This window comes from Saccopteryx leptura, chromosome 1 (genome assembly GCF_036850995.1).
Source record: "Saccopteryx leptura isolate mSacLep1 chromosome 1, mSacLep1_pri_phased_curated, whole genome shotgun sequence".
Taxonomy (NCBI): domain Eukaryota; kingdom Metazoa; phylum Chordata; class Mammalia; order Chiroptera; family Emballonuridae; genus Saccopteryx; species Saccopteryx leptura.
Genome location: NC_089503.1, coordinates 236,230,409 through 236,246,287, shown reverse-complemented (window position 1 = coordinate 236,246,287; position 15,879 = coordinate 236,230,409). Strand labels below are relative to the sequence as shown.

Below are 15,879 nucleotides of genomic sequence, written 5' to 3'. Positions count from 1 at the left end.
ATTACAGTCAGCATTTCAGGTCTCTAACTCTACTCTGAAGTGGAACAAGAACAGGGCTGTCTATGAAAGCAAAAACATTGCATTTGGCACTGTCAACAGAAACTTTTAAATCTCATCTCTTTAAACTCAGAAAACTTCAAGAGGCCTCACATTGCCTCCTAGTTTTTAACTTGGAAATGAAGGGTCACATGTGAGAGCCTATTTCTGATGCGAAGAGATCTTTACCACTACATGGGAAGCACGGACTCAGATAGAAACCACTCAGGAGAAATCAGAAAGCAACCGACGTGATAGGAAAGCAACGTGTGTGGATGTGTGAAATGAAGTAGGCAGCCACCTTATTCTGTCTGTTTCAGTCTAAGGGGTGCCTATCAGACTCATGAGTCATGTGGAAAACAGGAGCTGTTAGGATAATATAGGAATGATCCATATTTTTAAGGACATGCTTGGCGTTTCGTTTTATGTAATAAAGCAGAACCAAATAGAAAATTACTTGCTTAGTTTGCCTAAGACCAAAATACAGTAGGATTCAGTCAACTGAGTGATGGCAATATAACTTGTGAGAGTGGTATTCATTTGGGTTTATGAAAGAGTACCTTCAGAGACACCTGTATTTTTACATCCTCAGAGTCAAAAATGTTTATTACTGTGACCATGTTGCGTTGCTTCATACATTTTTGTCCTAGAGGTACAGGAGTCAGAAGTCATTTGTTTCTTCTCTCAAGGAGAGAAGTATAAAATTTAAAATAAGACTAAAAAAAAAGAAGTCTTCCAGTTGGAAAGGAATTAAAGTTGACACTGTGCTTTTAAGTCTGTCTGCACATTTTATAAGTGTCCTTGTATTCTTTTGTTAATTACTTGATTATCAAGTCTTTTCAAAAATCAAATGCTTTACATGGCTAAATAGCAAAAGTTTAATTTAAAAGCATCAGACCGTGACATAATTTTAACTTAAAATGAACCTCCAGGGCTAAGCAAATTATACTTTTTTTTTTTCTGGGTCACAAACTATCATATACTTTCTTATTTAAAAACATTACTTCAGGCAACATCTAAAATTATTCCATTCTCTCTCTCTCTCTCTCTCTCTCATAGCTAAGTATCTAACTTTAGATGTTAAACTTTAACGGCTTTTGAGGAATCCAATTTGAGGATACTCTTTCCACTTTGTGGACATACGTGCCCCAAGGGTTCAGAGATGATACGAGGCACTAAATACTGAGAAATCTGAGCTGGAGATGGGTTCCTTCTGGGCACAGCCACTCTATTCCTGTCCAGTACTGAGCATGGTGCCTTATGCATAATGAAAACTCAGTAAATATTTGTTGCATTAAAAAACATAGTAATTGAAGCATATACCTTTTATTAGCTGTGAGGCCACTTAACCTCTTTGGACTTCAGTTTTGAGTTGTAATTTTAATCTGTGAAATGATGATGTTTGAATTACATGGTCTATTCAATGCCCCTAAATTCCAATCTTCTGTAAGTCCATAATAACTTAACTTGGCCACAACAAAAAAGACGTGACTGCCTAAGTGGCCAAACCAAACAAAAAGAGTCAACTAAAAGATTTCTTCGTTAACTGTTATCCTTAGTCTTCTCAAGCATCAGTGTGCATATTCCTTCTAGGACCTTGTGGGGCCACCTCTCTACTGAGCCCTCTGTTCATTAATTTACGGGAAATTCATTTATCCCTATATCTTGAGGTGGATTATCTTTGGTAATTCTTGTGGTGAACATTTAAGTTAAATAGGAAAATTACTCTCTTAGTAGGTAAGAATATTTTACTGTGTGGGGTAGCCTTATAACAGGCAAAAAAAAAAAAAAAAAAAAAATGAATGGACCTTTTGGACCTTTTCAACATAAATTTTAAATCTTGCTCTATTACCCTGAACTGAATTCAACATAAAATCAGGCAGCATGCTCTGGTGTCTAAAATACCTCCAGTCAATAATACTGACATCTATAATGATTTATTTGCCTTCCTTGTCATCAGCTAGAGGTATAAATCTTACTGCATTTTACTCTCACATAGATATTTTGAAAATAATTAAAATAAGTGAAACATAAAAAGAAAAATTAAAACTATAATTTTTTTTTTTTTTTAGTCCTGACTCTTTGCCTTGCTAGACATGGTCAAGAGATTACCTGTAATTTCTATGACAACCCTGAATGATAGGATAACGTTTCTCCCTCAAAACCTTGAGTTTTTAAAAGCTTTGTTTATGCAGAGCCATATAATCAGTAAGTTCTAGAGTCATTGTTTGGACCAGGTCTGTCTATAGGGCTCCACACTCCATGCACATTACAATAATATTAAAATGAAAATATTTTGCTTTTTAATTACTTTCAGGAACTGGTGCACTTGGGGCTGGCTGACAGAAGTTTGATGTGCTTTAGAAAATTGCTTGGACAGCCAGAATATCGTCTTGTTGAGGTCTGATAACTGAGTTCAGAACTATATATACATCCTTCTCAGAGGCAGCCAACACTATAAAATGTTTTTGAAATTTTTATCCTTCTTCAATATTTCACTAGAGTACAAGAAAAGCGAAGCCCACTGCCATCAGCCACATTTATAAAACAAGAGATGTTAAATGAAGTGAAGGAAGGAAATCAGTGACTACAGTTTTTTAGCTTTGATCTCATGAAAACTATCACACACAATTTATACATAGCTGGGTGCTATGGGTGTTAAATTAATATCAGATTATCCGATACTCCAAGTGATAGGTTTTGAAGTTAAAATCTTGAAATGTCTTTCACCATCTATATTATAGAACTAAAATTATACAATAAAACTGGATTCCTTTCTCCCTAATATTTTAGTGTTTATCGTCACCACTTCTGGGTTTGGGAGTTTTCAAATTTGGTGCTCCAGTCCCACATTGGCTGAACTTCCACCTTCCTTGCTGCCCTGAACGTAATCAACGTGGTGTCCTGCTGCTCAGGAACTCTCACGTTGGAAACAAGAAACTGCTCTACTTCCCAAGTCTTATTTTTATTTCCCTTATGAATCATGTGACGAACCCCTTGAAGTGGGGCCATATGCAGGGAAGGATATAGCCTTTAAGTGGGAGCTTTTTTTTTTCTGTTACTTTAGATGAGGAGTTATGCTAATACTAAAAGAGAGAAAAGAGGCTTTTAAGGCTGAGAGAGGCCAACAGATTGTGAAGCTAATTTACAGTACTGCTGCTGATTAGGAATAAAATAAGTCAAGCAGGAGAGAAATGCTCTTTTCATTATGTTCCAGGAGTCAGACAGAGAGTGACTGTACCCCAAGTCCCCTTATAGTAATTATGAAAGTACTGTGATTTTGCTCTTAGCTTTTTAAATTTTTTTTGATGAATGTACATATTTAGCCAAGCCTTCATAGACAAACATTTGTTCCCAATTTTTGCTAGGGTAAACAATTCTTCAACGACTAACTTTGCACATCATTTTGCATGTGTGCAATTCAACCTAGAGGAAAAACTCCAGAAGTGGAATTGCTGCGAAAGCCTATGCGTTTTGTAATTTTTATAATGTGCTATGTCACTTTGCACTCCCACCGAGAGTTCCTATATTCCGAATAGTTTTGTCAATAGAATGTGCTATCAGATTTCTGTGCTTTTTAAATTAAACCCCTTCATGGCCTACTATATCCATATTGGCTGCTTGATCTTTCTCTTTTCCAGGACTCAGTTACAACACTTGCAGATTATAAACCTCTATCTTAGTGTTCTCAAAAACTCTTCTGGAGAGTTTATGGTTATAAGTCTTTCTCATTAGAGGATTAATGAACATATAGCCTTTACTATTTTAAATTTGGCTCTTAGATTCTTGTGAACTGTCATTTTCAATCCATTATTTTAAGGAGAATTCATTTAGTTCAATTTCACTCAAACTGCTGGTACAGGATATTAGTATCACATTCTTCCATGATATTTCAGGTTCAGTTCCACCCCAATAAAGCAACTGTTGCAATAAAGCAATTATTACAATAAAGCAAGTCGAATAGTTCTCTTTCTGTTGGTAGAGGGTCTTCCCCTCGATTTGTAAAAGACACAGCATCTGTGAAGCACAGTGAAGAGAAGTGCAATGAGACAAAATGCGTTTGTGTTACACGAGGAAATCGGTTTTCAGTGGTGTCACGGGAAAAGAATTTCAGGGACACTCAGGTAGGCAGGAGGAGTTTTAAGTGATAATGGCAAAATTTAGTAGAGCAAAAGGCAATAGTATACCCTCAGAGATACAGAGTGTGGGCAGGCTAGGTAGCTGCTGCACGGACTCAGGAAAGACAGTTCCAGAGGCAAACGGAGAGTCCTCTGCCACTGCTGCTCACTCCTGGTTGCAAGTCTTGAGGGGACCCCTCGAATTTAGGATAAAAGAAAGCAGAAAGTATGTTCTTGAGAAAAGGAAGGGCATGGGTGTGCTCCTAAGAGGGCGTGCACTAGGTTCTTTGTCTAGCTTCCCTATATTTCTTTCGGTTTGGGAAAAGGCAGGCTTTTTTTCAAACTACCCAATTTCTTTTCTGGGCTTGTGCTTGTGTCCTCACCCTGTCCAATCTCTTTCCTGGATTCTCTGGAGTTTATGACTTTCTTCAATCCAATCTTCTTCCCAGACTTTCCCAGGTTTGTGCCCTCCCCCTCGATGGTTGCTAGTTTGGCTTCTACTGCACTAGCACTCAGTAAAAGGAATTCCCCTCACCGTATTCGTATTCATACTCTCCCTGTTAACCCCGGGGAACAATGCTAGCTACCTTTCCTGCCTAGTAGACTAGGTGTTTGGATGTTTTCCTTCATTTGGCAGAATGATGCTGGTTATTCCCCAGAGTTTCTGAAAAGTTAATAAGGCTTAATCGGATGTGTCTGTTACTGTTCCTCTTTTCTCTTTTGTTAATACCTAACTGACTGCTTATAACACCTGTACTGTGAAACTTATCAATGGTAATAACACTCAAGAGCAACACTTTTTTCCCCCTCACATTCCCCTACTGGTACAGGATATTAGTTTCCAGCTAGTGAATTTAACTAAAACACTTTTCTTAATTCTCCAAATCCCATTTTATTGACCAAAAACACATTAGGACAAAACAATCTATAGTTAAGTCTTGGGCAAGAAAAAAAACGGCCATTAATAAATCCCAATCTTTGAGGCATTATATGCTTCATATGAAGCAAGTATGATTTCCTAGGGGAAATGGTGGTGAGAGGTGCCCACCATATACTTCAGCATTGGCAAAGAAGGTTGTTTCCTAAGAAGCAAGAGAAAGTGCTTCCTGAGGGAGCCAAGAAACCCTCCAAGTGATAAACAAGAGTGAGAGTAAGGTTGACAGTTCTTATTTAACGACCAAAATAGGTCAAAATGAGAATTTGCAGATTCATGCTAATGGCTGACACAGAGGATTTGCCCTTCAAAGATTCACACCCACTAGTTATTCAACCAAATGCTAATCAAGGTCCTGCTGTGAAGGGACTTTATAGATGGAATTAATTTTCCTAGATCAGTTGACCTAGAAATAAGGAGATTATACTAGAAGATCTGATTGGGCCCAATGAAATCACAGGAGTTTCTAAAAAGCAGAAGAGTCAGTTGGAGAAATGCTGTGGATGAAGGAGCAGGCGAGATTCAGAGTGTGAGAAGGACGCACCCAGTTCCTAGCTTTGAAGCTGGAGAAAGGTGGCCTGCAGCTCAGGAATGTGGGTGTCCTCCAAAACCCGAGAATGACCCTCCACTGATAGCCCACAAAGACAAGAGACCTCAGTCGTGCAACCGCATGAAACTGAATCCTGCCAACAACGCGAGTGAGCATAGGAGCAGATTTATCTCCACATGTCCCAGAAAGGAACACAGCCCTGCCATCACCTTGCGAAACTGAGAGCAGAAGGCCAGCTGTGCCTGGACATAGAACCTACAGACTATGAGATAATACATGGGTGTAGTTCTAAGCTGCTAGACTTTTAATTGTTACAGGAACAACAGAAAGGAGACTTGACTTGGAGTGGTGAACACACAATACAATATACAGATAATGTATTTTAGAACTGCACACCAGTAACCTGTATAATTTTATTAAGCAATGTCATTCCAATAAGTTCAATAAATATTTTTTAAAAAGTTATACATAAAACATTTTTTTAAAGAAGAAAATGAATATAACAATGAACATAGGCTTTATCATATAGTGTTTCTTTGGGTTCTGGCCACTTACTAAACAAAGTGGAAGATTTGCTGCAGGGAGTTTCTAACATGGGCAATGGAGCCAGAAAAAGGAGGTAACAGGGCTCATTTAACTTCAGGCTGTGACAACACATCTGGAGAGAAAAACAAAACAAATGTGCAAACTCACCCTAGCGGTGAATCCCCTTAGTATTGAACCTTCTTCTATAATTCCTTAACCAGGCCTCTCAGGTGGAACCACTATCTTTTACTAATTCACTAAAATGACCAACAGAAAGGGAAAATAAGACACCCACTCTATGTGCTCTAGGCCTTTTAGAAAACACGGAGTTGCTCCTTTGGCAGCATACACACAAAACTACAGGAAAGGTGAGACTGTAGACGTCAAGGGAATGGGCCCTGCTCATAAAGCAACACACACAAACGTTAGCGTGACAGAACTGGAAGAGCGAGCAGGATTACCCAGCATGCTGCTAGCCTTGTCAACAAGCAAGTTAAGGGATGATTCTTGCCAAGAGAATAATGTTTGAGCGTATTAAATACCCCCAAAGCCCGGACAGCTTCCCGAAACCTGCGAAGGAAAACGATCAGAAAAAGAAGGAAGCAAAAGAGAAAGGAACCTGGGTTCAAAGGAAGGGCCAGCCTGCTCCGCCCAGAGAGGCACACCTGGTGAGGACGCGTGGGAAGTAGCCTGCGCCGCTGGACCTGATTCCTGTTGCATCTGCGACATAATGAGTACGAAAACAATAAAAGGCCTCTGCATTGTTAAAAATGTTTCTCTGAATTAAGTAGAAATGTGGTATCCTTGCCTCCAAATAAATAAAGTTAAAAAAAATTAATTGAAAAACAGAATAGAATATAAAAAATAAGAATTATCATTCACTATAATAGTATAAGACCTTATGAGAAAGAACTTTTTTTTTTTTTTTTTTTTAAGAAAAAGTGATTACTAGAAAAAATTGTTAAGGCTCGCTGAGGGGAAGAATGGCCACTTTTCCAATTGCAATGCATTTGAACTCAAAGTCTAATTCAAGGGATATTCTCAGAAGTAAAAAAAGGCAGTATAAAAATTAATGATTGAGATATTTTGAGAAAAATAACAAACAATAAACTCTGAGGAACTGAGGTAGACATACGAAAGTCTACATGGTAGTTTTACTCAAAAAAGAGGATAAACAAAGGAAAACTATAGTTAAAATATTTTTTAAAATTTCATAAATTGAAGAAAGAAAATGGAGTCTTTTATATCTTAAAGGTTCTTCTAATCCCAGTCAGAAATAGTAAAGAAAATACACTCCTGGAAATAATACCCTGGTAAAATTTCTGAATTCTAAAAAAAAAAAAAGGTCCAAATGCTTTCATATGAGGAAGGCAAAGAAAAAAATTAAAACTAAACAACAATAGGTCATCCACAGTGAGAAGAGAATCAGCCTGGTATCAGATTTCTCATTCCTAAAACTAAATTCTCAAAGGCAATATTTATATGGATTTCTGAGGCAAGTGGGCTGTGACTTCATTTCAATATCCAATCAAATTATCATTCACGTGAAAGCGAAAGAAAGTTACATGGGGCCATGCAATATTTCAGAAACACATCATTCATTCACCACGTACTTTTCCCTGAAACAAACTTCTTAAGGAGACATTGCAGTCAAACAACAAATGAATCAGAAAAAAAGAACTCAAGAAAAGAGGCGGAAACAGTAGTAACACACAAATAACAGAAAGAAGTCTACTTGTGGCTGATTTTGTACATGTCAATTTAATATGTTAAGAATGATTTCTAAAATAAAAGAGTCATAATGTAAAGTAAAATTAATAAAAAACTAAATATAAAATTCCAGTTATTATAAAAAATAAAATAAAAATCAACAAAACCTGAGTATATGGGAAGAGGGCAGTGGTTAAATTTGTACACTTAAATTCTTATCATAGTCTGGGAAGGGAAGGGCTGTGGGTTGTTTAATTTTTTATTCTGATAGGTAAAATATAGATATAAATGTTTGTGAAAACTATAAGGAAAATCAGTAGAGCAGAAGTAGAAATGTTCAAATCACAGGAAAATAATGATATTCATTTACTCATTTATTCATACAATAAATATTGAGTGCCCTACATTCCATATTCAGTATCTTAATGGTAATCAAAATAGCCATGGTCCCTGCCCTTAAGGAGGTTACCACCTAGCATGAGCAAAGGCATCGATTAGTGGTGGATTGATTATCCTTGTCTGCATTTGTGATTGTACTAATAAGACAAAAATGCGCACAGAAAAGAACTGGGTTATTGGTGGGAAGAAAGAGAACCAAGAGAGGCTAAATTCTAGGGACTTGGAGAATTACTGTGACCGAGTGAATAAATGTCTGCTGTCTACCTGCTATTCTTCCCCTTCCAAATCTAAATCTTTGAAAACTCACTCTGCTCTTGTTCCACAATTGTAGTCTGGGTGTGGGTGTAGTCAGGTGGAAGGTGGGCACGTCAGACAGCTTTTTACTTCACGGATTTCTGGGTGAAAACAAGCCCCATCTAACCCTGATATAGAAACCATCACGTTTCTCTCTGATGCAGAGACTACAGTTTATCACCTAGAGACCCGGAACCCAGAGTTGATCCTCTGACCTCTGGGAATTTGCGGTTGTTTCCATCAGGGAGAGGATGAGTCTCTGTCTTACAGAGGGAAAGGAGGGGGGGATCAATATTCAGTGAGCGGAGGCTGACTGTGTTAGTCATTAACACTGTTCACTGAATGTTTCCAATCCTCCATGCTTTAGGCCTGTGATGGGGTGACATTTTTCTGCCCCCGTGAAGTCACTTTACTCCCGCTGGCCTTTTAATTCTAAAGTGATTCCTTTCCCTTCATTAGAAGACTTCTGCTTCTGCTGAATCCAGTACCCAGAGTGCTGCTATTCGAGTGTAATTCAGATCACACACTCCTGTAAAATGCTAACCCCTTCACAGACAGGAATGCTCTGGGATCTGGCCTCTTCGCCAGCCTCATCTGAAACACCCCCTCCTCCTTCCTGCCCACTGCTGGGCTTCACAGGCACGGTGCTTCTGTTGCTTTCTCAGGCCAAGTCTGTTCTTGCCTCAAGAACACCGTATTTTTGCCATGAGACCCTTTTCCAGATGTTAAGTGCCTGGGTCTTTTTCTTTTCCCTGGTATCGAGTCACATATCAGCTCCTTGGAGAGGAAAGTTTCCCCTGACCTGACGCACCATCTGAAGTCGTCCAATCACATTTTTATGGACCCACCACCCCATTTCATTCTCTTTATAACACATAGTCCTATCTGAATTTATTGTTTTATTTTAGTTGCTTATTTTTCCATCTTTCTCTAGAAAAAAGGAAGATCTTGCTATGCCCTGTCTGGCTAATTTTACCACTGAATCCCCAGCGCCTGGATCAGTGCTGGACACCTTGTGAGCATTCAGTGACTTGAACGAATCAGTCAATGTCCCGCATTGTTAGTTATTTAGGTAGAAACAGATCACCAGGGTATCTCAGGAGCTTAGCGCAACAAAGTGTAACAAAGTTCCTCACTCATTCAAGCTATATGTTCATTTCAGGAAAGTTAAAGGTTCTATTCCAGTTCCCCTGCTGACTGAGAAACCATCAACTATATGCTGACAACCACTAACTATGGCAGAAAGGAAAAAGAAATGACGAACTACATAACAGTTATTAAAAATTCCACCCCAAAATGACACAGGTCCATCCTGATCATATTTCACTAGCCAGAGCAAGTCACTTGGCCAGTCACATAGTTCCAACCTCTTAGGGCCAGGAAAGGACCAGTCTACAGAGGGCTTGAGAAGAGACTTGGAAATATTTGGTAATTAGCCATAATGATTGCCTCATAGGAATGAATGCCCTACTTTTTTTTTTCTATTTTCTATTTTTCTGAAGTTGGAAACGGGGAGGCAGTCACACAGACTCCTGCATGCGCCCAACCGGGATCCACCCAGCATGCCCACCAGGGGGCGATGCTCCACCCATCTGGGCCATTGCTCTGTTGCAACCAGAGCCATTCTAGCGCCTGAGGCAGAGGCCACAGAGCCATCCTCAGCGCCCAGGCCAACTTTGCTCCAATGGAGCCTTGGCTGCGGGAGGGGAAGAGAGAGGCAGAGAGGAAGGAGAAGGGGAGGGGTGGAGAAGCAGATGGGCGCTTCTCCTGTGTGCCCTGGCCGGGAATCGAACCCAGGACTCCTGCACGCCAGGCTGACGCTCTACCACTGAGCCAAACGGCCAGGGCGGAATGCCCTACTTTTGACAGCTCTACCCCTTGCATTCAGACTGTTGCTAGAATATCCCACCCTCAGTAAAGCAGTTTTGTTTATCTCTTAAGCCAATTGCTTCTCAAATTTAATGAGATTAACACTCACCTGGGGGTTCCATTAAAATGAAGGTCTAAGTGGAACCTGAGAGTCTGTATTTCTAACTAGCCACATTAGTGGCACCAATGTGCTGGTTTGTAGAGTGGCAAGTGTCAGTCTACTCTGGATGCCTCTGTGACACTCTCTCAAATAACTGGCATCTATCCTTACAGCACTCATCTCAGCTTGTAATTCGACCTTTATTTGCATGATTCTTTGAACAACAATCTATTTCTCCGCCAGTTTCTGAGTTCCATAATGCCAAGGACTATATTGCTGTTGTTCACCATTGCTTTCCAGAGATGAAGGTGCTCAATAAATATTATCTGGGTTAATATATTTTGCTGAGTTCCTAGATATCCAGGGATTATTCTTATTTCTAGGTAAATCCCAGAAGCCCTGAAATTTTGCTGGAGTTTGGCAGTTCATGGCCCTGAGATTAGTATGAACTGTTTGGGAGGTGCTATGGTTTGTGTTCCCCCCAAATTTTTATGTTGAAACTTAATGGCCAATAAGATGGTGTCAGGAGGTAAAGACTTTAAGAGGTCAGTAGGTTATGAGGGCAGAACATTCATGAATTGGCTTAGTGTCCTTATAAAAGAGGCTCCAGAGAGATCTCTCACTCCTTCTACCATGGGAGGGCACAGTGAGAAGTTGGCAGTCTGCTGTCCAAAACAAAGCCTTCGCCAGAACCCGACCCTCCTAGCACCCTAACCTTGGACTTCCAGCCTCCAAAACTGTGAGAAAGAAATTGCTGTTGTTTGTAAACCTTGTGGTGGTTTGTTATAGCAGCCAAGTAGAATAAGACAGAAGGGACACTTTTGGCTGTGGGTATGTACTCCACTGAGACTTCACTACCTATATGTTGAATATGAATTGGCAGATACCATGAGAATTCTTCTTTTTGGGACTTGAATACTAAAATGTGACAATGTCAACTAAGACTATTTGGTTAAAGTAGTCATTGGTTTATGAATGCTGCTGGGTTCTCATCTTTTATATTCCTGAAGTTCATCTGGTTATTTCCAGTGTAGCCATTTTACTCACTGTGTAATCAGGGTTCTCCAGAGAAACAGAACCACCAGGATGTGTGTATGCATGTATGTATGTACGCATGTATGCATGCATGTATGTATCATATAATTCATTTAAGAAATTGGCTCGTGCAATTGTGGTGATTTGGTGAGTCCAAAATCTGATGGGGAAGGCTGGCAGGCTAGACACTCAAGAATGAATAGCAGTAGGAATACAGTCTGCAGTCAAGATGTCGTCATGCTTGGGGAGGATCAGTCTTTGTTCAGTTAAGGCCTCCACGTGATTGGATGAGGCCTACCCACATTATGGAGAACAATTGGCATTATTCTATAAGTCCACTGCTTCAAATGTAATCTCATCCTAAAAATACCTTGACAGAAACATCCAGAATGTTTGACTAAGCATCTGGGAACCAGGGCCTGGACTAAGTTGACACATAAAATTAACCATCACACTCACCTTTCACATACTTAAGAATGACTCAAATCTTTCTACTAGCAATAATTACCTTAGAAAACCAGTTATGAAATCTCTAAAGTAGGTCAGTTTAATATTCATCTGCAATTTGAGTTCATTTTTGCAGTTATTAGGATTTATTTTGAACAGTCAGAGCCAGCTCTGAGGGAACAGGATAACTTAATTACCTTCTCATTTTAAGTAATATTCATATTTCTTCCTTCCTCTGTAGCTCCTTTTAATTTTCTGCTATAATTTATAGCATTATAATTAGGAGTTCAGAGGATATACTTGAGCAACGTGTGTGTTTATGGATAAGTGGGCCATTAATAGACCAGGAACTTTGGGACCTGTTCCCTTCACATGACTTTGAATGGTGTACATTCTCAGCTTTTAATCCATGAATGACAAGCAGCTGCTTTAACCCAGTCACTGTTACCCAGAACTGAAAAGGCCACACAGCTAAGCAAAGCATTTGAAAATAAGGCCACGGGCAATCTGAACTTCCTCACCGAGGACACCTCCCTGTGGCTTGGTGTTCCACTTCCTCAAGGTATACTCCTCGGGTGACAGCAGTGAGCAGCAATGCTGATGATCATGGGAGGGCAGTAGGGCTGATGCCTTTTGTGACCACAAAAGAATAGAGAATAGAACAGATGCCTGTCTTCTTAGGCTTCGTTTTTATGATCTTACTGAATGAAGCCAAGTGCCCAGTATTAAGTCTGAAGTATGCTCTAGTGGATCTCCCTGCCCTCTGACACCCAGGGTGAGAGAGTAGTGTCAATGCTATTGAATGGTGGTTGCTGAGAAACAGGGAATGTTTTTATAATTCACACAAAAAATCACAGCTTTACTTGGTTTACATCTACTTTGTGACCTTGGCTGAGCCAATTAAACATGCTTTTGTTTCCCTTTCTAAAAACAAAGCACATTGCTTCCCACTCCTAATTATATTAAAGGGGAAGAAGAAAAAAGAAGGTTGAGGTTCGAGTGGCTTAAGATGGTGTAGCCCAGTAGTGATGCAGTTCATGGGCTTTGTATTTGGGTTCAGTCTGAGAAGCAGAGCCAGTATAAGATTATCTCTGTCTCTATCTTATCTATAGCTCAGCTGTATCTATACCTATACCTATATCTGTGTCTATGTCTATATCTATCTATATCATCTCTATCTATATCTATCTCTATTATCTATATCTATCTATCTATATCTATCTATCTATAGATCTATATCTAATATATCATCTATTTAGAAAGAGATACATTGCAAGGAATTGGCGTATGTGATTGTGGGGTGGGCTAGAAAAGTCTAAAATCTATAGAGTCATCAGGAAAAACAGGCTCTAGAACTCTCAGAGATGAGCCAAAGCTGCTATTTGTTTGTTTTTTTTGTATTTTTTCTGAAGTTGAAAACGAGGAGGCAGTCAGACAGACTCCCGCATGCGCCCGACCGAGATCCACCCGGCAAGCCCACAAGGGGGCGATGCTCTGCCCATCTGGGGCATTGCTCTGTTGCGACCAGAGCCATTCTAGTGCCTGAGGCAGGGGCCACAGAGCCATCCTGAGCGCCCGGGCTAACTTTGCTCCAATGGAGCCTTGGCTGCGGGAGGGGAAGACAGAGACAGAGAGGAAGGAGAGGGGGAGGGTTGGAGAAGCAGATGGGCGCTTCTCCTGTGTGCCCTGGCTGGGAATCGAACCCGGGACTCCTGCACAGCAGGCTGACGCTTTACCACTGAGCCAACTGGCCAGGGCCAAAGCTGCTATTTACAAGCAAAATATCTTCTTCAGGTAAGCCTCAGCTATGCTATTCAGACCTTTCAAAAGATTGCACCCATCCTACAGTTATTTTCAACCCATGTGCTGCAAGAAATTTTAAAACATGTAATACTTGACTATTTAGTCAGGGGCATTGACTTCTTTTCCCTTAGATTCTCAAATAAAAAAATGACAATAGCCAACACAACAATAGCTGTTCAGTATGAGTGAATCAAAATTATACTTATTCTTTTTGTCAGATCAGCAAAAAATATGTTTTTCGGTGTGCTGCAGAATTTTAGTAATTAGTTTATGTGTGCCATGAGATGAGAAAGGTTGAAAACTGCTGATTTAGGATAATCACTCTTACTTAGAGTCAGTTCATTATGGGCTTGAACCACATCTACAAATTACCTTCCCTGCTAAATCTTAGATTAGTGTTTGAATAACTGAGGACTTGTAGCCAAGCCCAGTTGACACTTCAGGAAAATATTGCTGCTCAGAAAGCTTGACCCTTTTTACTATCTATGAAATTCATACTTTGGTGTTTCTTCCTTTGTAAAATGGGAAGCTTATAGTGCCTACCTTATAGGATTTCTGTGTGGATGAGATAGGATTAAATGATCCAGTACATGTATGCTACTCAAGAGAATCTGGCACAAAGAAGCACTCAGTAAATATTTGGCATCATTATTATTTGTTAAATAGTTTATAACTTCCAAGTATTCTCATCTTAAATACTGAATTTCATGGTCACATAAAACCTTTATGCATTAATTTTTTGTTGTTGTTTTGTTTTAAATGAAAACTGAAGTAAAGAATTTAAATAATTTATCACTAACATGTCTACTTTAAGTAATGCAACCAGGACTAGAAAACTTGTTTGTTCTATTCTTGTGCTTTTTATGGCTAAGATGGCTATATCAACATCAGCATATCAACATAGGTTTTTCAGAACTTTAAATCATTTATAAATAAGCCAAAATAAACAATTGAGTTGTCCAAATTACAAAACCCAAGGTTTAGCTGTAGTGACCTCATCTTTTGAGATTTAAACAGCAATATGATTCAAACACCCATCCACCTATGGTGAAGAACTTGATGTTCCTCCCAATATCATGTTGTTTTTTTTTTTGTGAGGCCATTTCTTACTGTCATTTTTGGCTTTAACTTCTCCCTCCCTGTGTCCCCTTTCTTTGTCCATATTTGAAATGCAGCCCCCTTTCCCTGATGCCCACCAAGGCCTTTCTGAGTGTAGCCAATTTTGTTGAATGACAGCAAAGTGATTGTATACATAGCCACATTTTCCCTGAGTCCCACTTCCCATAAAAATTAATCTCATTATTCTATCAGCTTCTCCTCTTTCCCATATGGCTTTGATTTTCTCTCTGTTCACTGTCCTTGCTGCTAGTCCACACTCCCATATTTCAGTTAATATATTTCAGGGTTCTGTTAACATAACTTTGAGTGAGATGAGAGTTGGGTGCTAGGAGTACGTTCACCCTCTTCCCATGTATATGCACACAGAATGGTCTAATGGCGTATTTTTTAAGTAAAAGCAATTGTAGTCCTCAAGGAACTTAAAAAAAGAATACAACCTATTCAAATTAAAAAGAAACCAAGGGATTAGTTTTCAGACAATGCCTGTATTAAGGTATGAACATTTCTACTCTGCCTTTCAAAAGAAAAAAGAAAACTCACAAAGATTGATTGATAAGAAATAACAAACAGCTATGGGCCCATTTTAACTTCATACTTCAACCCTTCACTGACCTTTAGAAGATGAATTTCATCTATGCTTTGTAACTGCTGTTCTGCAGATTCATCATTAATTATCAGGAGCCACAAACAAAACCCACCATGATGGATTATCTGCAGCCACAGCATAATTACTGACTCGAAACATGAGCAGCTCTGGCAGAGAGGTGCCAGATATCAGGACAGTAAGTTTTTTTGTGTGTATTCCAAGAAAATATCATAAAGTTCGAAGAAGAGAAAAGAGAGAGACTATTAGTACTCATGGAGCTCAGTGGCCTGTCAGCATGTGTTTTTGACTAATGGTTAATACATCCACATTAAAGTCAGCAATAGTCACAGTCTT

At 39.4% G+C, this 15,879-nt stretch overlaps 1 protein-coding gene and 1 non-coding gene across 3 annotated transcripts in view; both read right to left on the bottom strand.

Annotated features, from left to right (window-relative positions):
• The window catches only part of GALNTL6 (polypeptide N-acetylgalactosaminyltransferase like 6), a 1,118,979-nt gene that overhangs the window by 353,532 nt on the left and 749,568 nt on the right, over positions 1-15,879 (bottom strand). The gene's annotated exons all lie outside the window — the stretch shown is intronic.
• TRNAS-GCU (transfer RNA serine (anticodon GCU)) lies at positions 13,700-13,775 on the bottom strand. Its single transcript has one exon. It is a non-coding gene; the product is annotated as a tRNA-Ser (tRNA).